The sequence below is a fragment of the Phragmites australis genome, chromosome 9, assembly GCF_958298935.1.
Source record: "Phragmites australis chromosome 9, lpPhrAust1.1, whole genome shotgun sequence".
In the NCBI taxonomy this organism is placed as follows: Eukaryota; Viridiplantae; Streptophyta; class Magnoliopsida; order Poales; family Poaceae; genus Phragmites; species Phragmites australis.
Window position 1 is genome coordinate 9907506 of NC_084929.1, and position 11756 is coordinate 9919261.

An 11756-nucleotide genomic window follows, 5' to 3' on the forward strand; every position below is an offset into this window, starting at 1 on the left:
GTGGGTAATGAACTCAGGACAGTGCCTACAAGCTCGCGCCTCCGGTAGGCGATAGAAACCTCCCCTGCTAGCCCGCCAAGCGCGCCTTCACCCGGTCTTTGATCGGCTATACTTGGGCAAGGCGAAGTCGGACAAGGGAGAGAGGCGGTCCCAGGTAGGTAATCAGAAAGGGAGCCCGGATAGCAGGGAAGTTTTCAAGTGCTGTCTCCATGTCAAGACCTTGGCAATGGATGGTGGACACTGCGCTCTTAATGAGATTGATATGCAGGCCGGTAGCTCCTCCAAAGTAGCTTATAATTTCCATCATCTGGTTAATGTATTGTTTAATTGGGTTTGTGAAGATAACTACGTCATCAGCATATAGAGATAGTTGAAGTCTAGCATGACACCCCTGGAGAGGGGTGAGGGCTCGTGCCTGTGTTGCCAGCTCAAAAAGATGTTGCAAGGTGTCTATGGTGAGAATGACAAGTAGGGGGATAAGGGGTCCCCTGCCTGAGTCCTCACGTATGAGGAATATTTGGTTTGGGGACGCCATTAAGTAGGATGGAGGAAGTGGAGGACGAGAAAAGAACAGCTGGCCAGTTCCTCCATTGTGCACTAAAACCCCTATGCTGCAGTAGCTCAAACAAATATTCCTAAGACACCGTGTCGAAAACCTTTGATATGTTCATCTTGAAAAGACGTGCTGGGGTGCGGCTCCGATTGTAGGCGCGTGTCAGATTATGCACATACAAGAAATTATCTTGGATACACCTACCTTTTATGAAGCCACTTTGCGAGTAGGATATTAGACGATCAATGTGTGTTGGGAGACGGAGAGTCAACACCTTGAAAACCAATTTTGCAAAAGAATAGATAAGACTTAATGACCTATAGTCCTTTGGCTGCCGGTTCGATGGCCATAGTAGGGCAGGGACCCCGTTTGGCCGAGCTCAAATTCTAGTTTTCTGGCACCAGAGCCCAAGTTACGAAGAAGCTGACTTTTGGAGAAGATTAAGCCAAAAAGTTTGACGCTTGGCGCAAATATCAGCTCCAAAATTTCCTCCTCATTCTCCTGGAACCGTTGAGGCTCGTTTTTTTATAGTTTCGATGGGCTAGTACAATTTTATAGGAGTTGAAGTACATGCGTTTGACAGAGATTTCACGACTTCGGAGGAGAAGCCCAGCTCCACAGCCGATCCGAACGAAGTCTAAGAGTAAGAAGCATTATGGCAGTGTGTAGGGAGTTCTCGCTACGATGTATGAAATCCGATCCTACTAATTAAGTGGGCCGCAAGTGTGATAAGAAACAAAAAGAAGAGATGGTTCTCCACGATCCACACTAGTCCTAGTATTCTCTGGGTTTCGTTCTGGTTCTCAAGTCAATCCAATCCTTCCACCTCTCAGCTGCTAGAGCCTGGCAGCGAGCGAGCCCACTGTCAGCAAAGTAGAGATGGAAATTGGTAAATATATAAGGATACCGACCGACTCGTTTTCGTTCTATTAATAATACTTATTTAATAAAAATAATACTATTACTTGAATTAAAGACAGTCCGATAGATATATTAGATTTTCAAATTTGCACCCTTACGATGAAGGGAGATGGTGGGTGAACGCCTCAGAAGCAAATGGGTGCGGCATGGGAGAGCGGGCAATGATCTAGTGGCAAGCAGATTCCTTGAGAAGTGTAGGATCTCGTTGTTGGGCTGGAAGGGTGAGCGACGATTGTCCAGAGCAGTGAGGTGGTTGAGCCGCCGTCTAGCAGCAAACTATTGGCACTCTCCTCGATTTGACAAGGGCAGCGATGATGCCAAAATAGCATCATCATTATGTATTTTATATTATCAATAACTTATTATTGCATAAAACTTGATACTTATTTTATATTTGAGCATTGTATATTTTACCATTCATCATATTTTAATTAGTTTTTATTTATTTTTATGCAGAATAAAAATTCTATCAAACTCCTGTAAACGAAACACGATGAAAAGAGTCAAGTCGGAGATGATTAGGAGGAGCTACGGGTGTCCAAAACGCTGCTAGAAGCTTCCATCAACTATTTGGGTAGCTCTACCATCTAAAATGGAAAAACTTATAATACCAAAATTATAGATCTCGTTAAGAGCTATAATTTTAATATGAGGATTTGTCTTCCGTATTAATAATCTCGTACTATCAATAATAAATTTGTCTTTTGTAATTTTTTACCTCCGTATTAAAAAGTTTTTCTACTTTAAACCCCCTCTCTATTCCATCTTTCTAATACTAAAGCATACCTAATTTAATAATAGATTGAGCATTCTCATGTACCTCAGACCAGCACGGATGGGGTGAGGGACTGGGAGCAGGGTTAAAAAATCGTCGGTAACCACTCAAAAATTGCGGTTACCGACCTTCCCGGTCCGATCCGATTTCAAAAACCGCTCGGTAACCGAAATTTGAATTCAAAAAATTTGAAAAAATAAAAAATTTTAAAAAAATTCGAAAAAATCTTAAAACAACTAAACATAATTCTAAGAACTTCTGTGAATTTTTTTTTCAAAAATAATGTCATTTGCATCATATTCTATAGGGAGAAAGTTTGAAAAAAATGAAAAAAATTGAAGCGCGCGGCTCAATTATTAACTCACGTTAAGGAAAAGTGTAACATGCAAACACATATTTTTCTTGTATAAAACGTATTTTAAGAGAATCTTTAAAATTGATTTCACTTTATTTAGAGTTTTATTAAATTCTCTATGATTTTTACAAAGTTCACAAGCATAAAGTGAATATGTTAAGAAACATCACTGTAATTAATTTTTTCATGTCTACTATTATTTTTTCTACGTAAATCATAATATAAATAAGCTAATGAAAGTGGTTTCACTAATTTTTAAGGTGTGATGGATCAGTTATGAATTAATCTAGTCGCAACACATTTACACAATCATGCATGTTACAATAACTAATTCATGAGTTCATATATTTTTAAAAGATATAGGATCATGTAAGAAGACTAAAAAAATTAGTTTCATGATTTTTGGATTAGCAAAGAGTAAACTATACATTTACCTTGGTTTAACAAATAAAATTTCTCACAGAAACTTTTGAACTTTTTTATGAGTATAAATAATTTTATCATGTAGATCATGTTACAAGGAAGCCAACAAAATTTGTTTCACTTGATTTGAAGCTCGGATGAATTAGTTATTGATTTTACAAGATTAAACCTTTTTTTAGGTTTTTTGTTGAACTGCGCTGAAATTCGATAAAACCGCTAGATAAATCGAGAAAACCGAGCGGTTACCGACCCAAACCGCTCGGTAATCGATCGAATCAAAAATGCAAGAAAATCGCTCGGTAACCGACCCAAACCGCTCGGTAACCGACCCAAACCGCTCGGTTACCGAGAGGGGAAAAATATGATTTTTTCGCAAAAATTTAAAATTTGCCGAATGAATTTTCTCCGATTTTTTTTGAATTTTTGACCGGTAATCGCGGTTATCGCGCATTTTCGGTTACCGCGAACCATGACTGGGAGTGGAGGAGAGGTAACAATTTTATATCACAAAATTTACAAACTGCTAAGTTAAACCGTTTATGTTCCATCAACTATTTGGGTACCTCTACCATCTAAAATGGAAAAATTATAATAATAAATTTGTCTTTCATACTAGTAATCTCGTACCATCAATAATAGATTTGTCTCCTATAATTTTTTACCTCCGTATTGAAGGATTTTTTATATTAAATCTCGTCTCTAGTTCATCTTCCAAACACTAAAGCATACCTAATTTAATAATAGATTGATCATTCTCACGTACCCCATAAAATTTGAAGGAGAGCTAACAATTGGCTGTGGAGGAGAGGTAACAATTTTATATCATAAAATTTACAAACTGCTAAGTTAAACTGTTTGTAAAAAAGATCATAAAGTTTGAATTTTAACGTGTGTGCGCGTCCTATAAAAAGAAATGGATGGAATATATGTGGTACGGAGGATCCGATGATCATGGTTGGACGGTTTGCTTGTAAGAATGGCTCATGTCCTGGGTCTGGGTGCCACACTCAATTTATTATCCAATCAGACGGTTCAGACACTTGTTTCCACTCAAATATTAGTCCACCATCAGGTGCAAATTCACCGTGCGAATGATCGTATCAATTTCATGCCAATGTTCCAATCATGGTCCTCACGCAAGCTGATTCTCCAGGGCATCATGCCCGTCTTAGTGAAACTTCGTTAAGCAGGCCATTGTCCCTTGTCGCTCCAAGCTCCAACGAATCCACAAACTCAGCTCTGCTTTTCTCTAAGGAAAAAATACAAAATCCTCCTAAAAGTCACTTGAATTTTGACTTTCCCTCAGAAGTTGTTTTGTTGCAAAAAATTTGTTGTAAAACCCCTAAAAAATTTAAAAAAATAAAAAAATCATAATTTTTTTTTAAAAAAAACTAGAGACAATTAGAAGACCTTCTGTGAATTGTTTTTTTTTATGGAGAGGAAGTTAAAAAAAAAGAAAAATATGTAGCTCATTTATTAACTCATGTTATTTTAACTTTGTCATGTCTACCATTATTTGTCCTAAACAAATCATTGTTTAAGTAAACTAATAAAAGTGGTTTCACTAATTTTGGGGTGTTATGGATTAGTTATGAATTAATTTATCTGCAACACATTTAGTCAATCATGCACGTTACAATAACAATTTCAAGATTTCATGTATTTTTAGAAGATAGAGGATCATGTAAGAAGACTAAAAAACTTTGTTTCATGATTTTTATCAGTAAATAATTAACTATGCGTTTAACTCAAATTAATAAATGAGTTGCATGTTTTTCTTTTTTTCAAACTTTCTCTCCATGAAATATGATGCAAAGGATATTATTTTTGTAAAAAAAAATATACAAAAGGTCTTAGAATTGTCTCTAGTTTTTTTAGAATTTTTGTGATTTTTTTTAAAAAAAATTGAATTTTTAAGAGTGTTTTTCAACAAAGTCGAATCTTTAGGGGGTTTTTTTACAACAAAATAATTTTTAGGGTGAAAATCAAAATTCAGTGACTTTTGAGGGGTTTTTTTTACATTTTTCCTTTCTCTAACGACTTTGTCTTTGCATAACCAAGATCTTGAGCTACATAACCATCTGTACATGCCTCTGTTTTTGTTCCCCCATTGTTGCTCGCCAGTTGGTGCTTTCCAGTTTCCGCTGTGGCTTTCAGTTGCAGATCAGAAGGCGGCTTTCAGTTCCCTGAAGGACCTTACCACTTTAGATCATCTCTAACGATTTTCTTTCAGGGTCCAGAATCCCTTCACGACAGAATTTTCGTTCTTTTCAGCGCTCTAACGGTTTCCTTTCACGGTTCCCTTCACGAAGGGATTCCCAGGATTATTCCCTCTAGAACGGGATTCTCTCTCCTTTCTCTTCGCGATTCCCCTCGAATGGAAGCTGTTGGAGATAAGAGGAAATAAAAGGAATGAGAATAGGGAAGGGAATCGGGAAGGGAACGAAATGAAGAGAATATGGTTGGAGATGGTCTTATGATAACAAAGTACCGGTTGTATTTTTTTAATAATGGAATAACTTAAAAGCGTCTTAGTCACTATATTTGATGATGTATCTGACCGATCATTATTACAATATTCTTGCTATGACGTAGCTCTGTCTACCATATAGTTTACTCATACACTTATTACAAGAGAAATGATATGATATAGACTCTGTCTACTATATAGCCACAAAACACATATGTTGTAAGAAAGACAAAAACGACCACCAAAGTTCATCATGATTCTAATCTTGGTACATGAAAAAAATCATTAGTGACAGGTGATAACCGTCATTAGTGATGGGTCCCGTACCCGTCACTCTTATCGTATTACTAATAATAGATTATTAGTGATGGATGATGACCCGTCACTAATATTCAGTCATTAGAGACGGGTCGTAACCGTGACCCGTCATTAATATTCAGTCATTAGAGATGGGTTATAACCATGACCTGTCACTATTGACTGAACATTAGTGACAGGTTGTAATCTTGACCGTCACTAATGATCGATGAACATTTTTCAAATTTTTTAACACGAAAAAAAATCAAAATTTTTTTTCACCCGAGCCATCCCAATGTAGCCCCATCTCATATGCCTCACAAGTCATGCTATTTTTCACACTGTTTTCAAGTTTACATTCCTTGGGAATCGAACCTACGACCTTCTACTCGCACGTGTAGCCACCTTACCACCTCTGCTATCACGTAGTTGTAATAGAAATCAGATATTTTATCCTTTTAACCTTCTTTACCGAAGGTCATTAGTGATGAATCATAACTAGGGCCTATCACTAATGACTATTTTTGCCAAATTTCATCGAGGGTTATAATTTGATAGGTGACCCGAAGTGTATTCGGTAAAACGGTTATAACTTTTGCATGCGGACTCTGATTTCGATGTTTTTTTTATTCTACGAATATCTATAGAAAAAGTTACATCCGTTGTTGTTTGACCATGTTGGTTTCAATGAATTTTTTGAGGCCAAATTTGGCCTAGAAGATTGAGTTTTCGCCCCCCTGAAGTTTATGCACCGTTTTCGAAACGCATGTTTGTGTCCATAGCCACTACACCTTACATCAAACTTGAGAAGAAATATACAACGGTTCCTATTCTAGTGCTGCTGAGGTGATAAAATAAGAGAAAAATAAAAAATACCATCAATAGTGATTGGAGTTGGTTATTAGTGACGGATTACAAGTTGATCTGTCACTAATAATTGGTATAGGATAACCCGTTACTGATAAGTGGATCATTAGTGACGGGTCAAGTTGTGATGACCCGTCACTGATGACTGGCCTAGGACGACCTGTCACTGATGATCTAGACATTAGTGATGGGTCAGAACTTGACCTGTCACTAATGATTGGCCTAAGACGACCCGTCACTGATGACCTTATCATTAGTGACGGGTTAAAACTTGACCCGTCTTTAATAACCAGCCTAGGACGACTTGTCACTGATGACTTAGCCATTAGTGACGGGTCACAACTTGACCCGTCACTATTATCATCAATGACAGATCATGTTACGACCCGTCACTAATGACCACTTATTAGTGATGGGTCTATAAGGCACATTAGTGACGTGTCCTTATTGGACCCGTCACTAATAGGATATTATTGACGCGTGTTGGGTAGCCGTCACTAATGTAGTGTCTTATTTGCTGGTTTCTTACGTAGTGTCTATACTAAACCTCCACCTATATCTTGCTAATATTTCCATTGTGTTGATCTTCAAGAGTCAGCATGTGGTACACATACTGAGTCGCACCCCTCCTTTTATAGTGATGTCTAGAACCTCTTTCCAGTACGCACCCCTGAAGATAGCCTACATATAAGAGTGAATTGCTTTATTAAAAATCACATCATTTCGGCTGAGCTAAAGTGCCCAGAATAAGGCATCTATCTCAACCAAAATTTGTTTTTTATTTTCAAACCTATTCCATCTAGCCATGTTCCAAACATGTTTGAAATATTAAGAGGAGGTTGTAAACCAAATATTATGTGGACCGTAAACCAAAATTTGTTTTTGGAATAGGTCTAGACATACTGTATCGCACCTCCTACCTAATATAGTAATATCAAGAACCTCATCCAGTATGCACCCCTAAAGGAGAAGGAGAAGGATATGTGTCGTACTAAGGGAGTCTTTCGAACGATCTGGTCTTATAAAATTTTCTTCCGAGGAGGAGATCAAACCTCGATGGGCTCAACCCCTCCTTGTGGCTTTGCCATCGAGCACCATGCTCGTTTGCCACTAACTTACTTTCGAATCACTTGAAACAAGCATTAGCTTCGCTTTAGGTTTAGGAAGTTGTAGAATCCAAATTCTTTCCACTAAAATGTTGATAGATACCACTTCCTTTTTTTAATAGCATAATGACATCCATATTATATATATTTTGATGTATTTTAAAATTCAACAATTATAATATATATCAACAAATAAACAATAATGTCTGCATAAATCATATATGCATGTCGAACATGCCTTTTGCAAATTGTTGGATTAGCTTTTATAAAATTATTGCTACGGTTTTTTTTTCCGAAGTATAGAAGATGTTTATTACTTACTTAAGTATTGAATGTTTCACATATAGTACTAACTATTGCCATGTTTTAAGAAATACACGAGGTAAAACTTACTGAATAGAATATACAGGAATAGTTATTATGAGCCACCCGGGATTATTAAACCAGAAAAATGAGATTTACTCAGCAAAAATTACTGACACCCGATTTAGTCTTTAGCAAAGAGGCGTGGTGAAACACGATTTAGTAAATTTGAATTTCATATCCTATAAATCATAACCTTTTCTTCAGTAGTTTTTGGTAGTGTAGCATTGGTGGAGCTAGAGGTGTTCTGGGTATACCCGGGCACCCAAAAACCCTAGATGTCACATGTAAGTAGTTTAATATTATATATAAATTTATATAGTATTAGTCTAATTACTTATGATCAGTTATATTATTATGTTTATGCACATTCACTCCTCGTTTTCTAACTCCGCCACTATGATGTAGATATAGCTGTTTTACACGCACATAATAGTGCTGCCGATGAAGTTGTATACTAGACTATGACAAACATTAAAGGCAATACGATATCAGTATGCAAACTATAGTAGTTTAAACTAGTATAGCTAGGAAAGAGAAGACCCATCCCATGTGAGCTGTGGGTTAGGGGGACGGGGCTTGCCATCCCTATCGAATACATGCTCTGCTTCTGGAGGTATCAGCGTCCAAGTTTGCTTCCTGTAAGTGCACGAACCTGCAATAGAAACCTCAAACCTTGGATTTGATTGCTGGGTTGCTAATGGCCATGGTGGTATTGATTGGATGCGTGGAGCCACGCATGACGATGACGATTCTCACTTGGGGGTTGATTCTCCCTTCTCGCCTTGCTGACAAACGCATGTTCTTGGCAGTGTTCTCGTTTTCTGGTTGTCTCTGGATTTTCAATCTGTGACATGCGCCATGTCAAATGTTGCTGAATTTGTTGCATAATTAAGCTGTTGATCTAACTGCTCTAGTGAGAGAAGCAAGAAAAAACAATATAAATTAATGGGCCCGTCAGAATGTCTATGTCGACAACTAGTAGTTTTTTTAAACAAGTTCTATTAATTCTTATTGTTATATTAAGTGATACAATCTTAAAAATTTATTTCTGATCTTTGTATACTCATTTTTATAGAAGTTAATTTTTAGACTTGAAAGCTTATCAAATGCACAAAACAAAGCTTCATATTCTTTGCCTTTTTCATATCATCTTCCATAAATAAGATTGAATCGTCAGATATTAAAGGATTGATAACCCATTGTGTATCAAATGGGATACAACTACTTCAACTTGACATGGCGTTTTACTTCTTTCTATAGGGACTTGAGTTCTCTTTTTGCTTATTTCAAACCACCAAACTTTTTATTTACGTAGTAGTATATATTTGATTGCACCTTTTATTTCTATTTTTTTGGGACTGTCCTTTCGTTTTGAAGCTCCGTGCTGATTCCTTCTGGCGTCTGAAAGAGGAGCTGTTCACAACAGCACTATCTCCCACGGCTCAACCAGATGAAGTTCATGAAAAACAACTGAATATATTCTTGCGCAATAAAGAGGCAGCAACTGATCCGTTACTCATGGATGCATCGATGTAAGAACAAATTAAAGTTGTTGTGTCTCAAAAGTCAAAAGGATCATATGAGCGGCCCTACTTGGTACCTGTATAATACATGACCTTACCACTGATTAGGCTATGTTAGCGTTCTAAACTAGCCTGACCCAACTCTATCTCACACACAGTCTCACTCACTCACTCACACACATCTATATATTGCTTGTTTAGAGATTTTCCACAGAAAGATCGGAACAGAGGACCTTGGAATTTGCAAGACAGCAAGACAAAAATAGCAATACCTTAACTTTTCCCCTATTTATCGAGGTAGAAAATTTAATTAAATGACCTTGGGTTGAGGCTTGAGAATTACCACCCCTAGGCCGGCCCTAGCTACTCATCCTAACCCTAGAAATGCTTCAAGAGATGACCAAAGCTCAAGCTAGCACAGTGGCTTGCGCGCAGAAGATTAGAATCTCCAATGAGAGACAGAGAGGTAAGAGAACAAAGAAAAGAACATGTTCTCCCATGCTAGCTCTAGTCTTACTCTCATGCAATCTGAGGGGACCAAATTGAAGATCCACGAGCACAAAACCAGGTAAGAGAACAAAGAAAAGAACATGTTCTCCCATGCTAGCTCTAGTCTTACTCTCATGCAATGTGAGGGGACCAAATTGAAGATCCACGAGCACAAAACCAGGTAAGAGAACAAAGAAAAGAACATGTTCTCCCATGCTAGCTCTAGTCTCACTCTCAAGCAATGTGAGGGGACCAAATTGAAGACCCACGAGCACAAAACCTCCAAGAGCTGGAGACTCCAAAAGGAGTAAGATTACTTCTGAAGCTAAGCTCGCCCAGACAAGGGATATATCCAAGCCAAACTTGTACAGTGCCTTGCTCAACCACTATATATCTAGTAAAGTATCAGTAGTTTGCATGTTGTTATCACCGTATATACCGTTTTAATTGGTTTCCATCCACTTTTGGTCTGCCTAACTAATCTTGGTCCTGGTTTGAGTGACAAGGTTTGCAAAAGGAGGGGCACACACTACACCACCATGCCTACCCTCTAACCTCCAAGGTTTCTACCAATATGTTTCAGTTTCTATTGAATATAACGTTACTTAATTCAGGGTATGTGTGCTAAGAAAATTTCAGAGTTTGTCTGAAAAGATGATATATAAACTCTGTAGATCCCACCGTTAATCCAACGCATGATCTGCATCCTCCCTACCTCGACCTGAGCCCTCCGATTCATAGAGCTCATAACATAAAACTTCATGCAAAGGATTAAAATTTCGGAGCAGAACGAAATATCTAATTCCGAAGTTTTTTTTATTGACATGTGGATCCACAGAGCAGAGAACAAAAAATGACTGAAATTTCAGTCAAATTTCATGAATTTTGGTCTTTTCACGTGTGAATGAAAGAAATTATAAAATGAAATTGAAATTCCTGCTTTATGGGCATCACATCGCTCTTGCACAGTATGGCTCTTTAGGTTGATCATAGATACATCTCACTGGTCTTTATTCCCCTATTATTGTGCACATATATTGTGGTGGAGCAAATTTTTGGTCTAGGCATGCAAGGACATGCATGCAAAGCTACATATAAGGCCTGTGAACCACACCAGTATGCCTAACACTGGTGCACCCAAGCTAGTTCAAGAAAGATGACAAAAGATGATGTGAACTCGCAACTGACGGTTCACTGGAAGAGGCAAAGAGTTTGAGGTCACCGGATCGCCTATCGCTCTATTTTGTTCTTTATATCCACGCCCACATATGTGACATGTACGCAGATTATGCCCCCTTCCGATCAAATAATTGGATGCATGCATATGTTGATCAAGTGTGACATGTGTGACATGGCACATATCAATTTTGCTTTTGCATGTTCATTGCAAAATAAAAATAAAAGAAAAGGAAAGAGATGCTTTTGCTTGTGGCGACATGGATGATTGAGATTGCAAGGAAGGTTCTTCAGTACTGATTCCTAGGCATTGAAGAACATGCAAACAGTACGATAGTAAGATCTCTAGGTAGGAGGCAACCATCTAAGGTTTGAACTCCGCTTCTCACAAAAAAACCTTCATTGTGTGTCTCCTGTGATCGTGATACGGTTGCT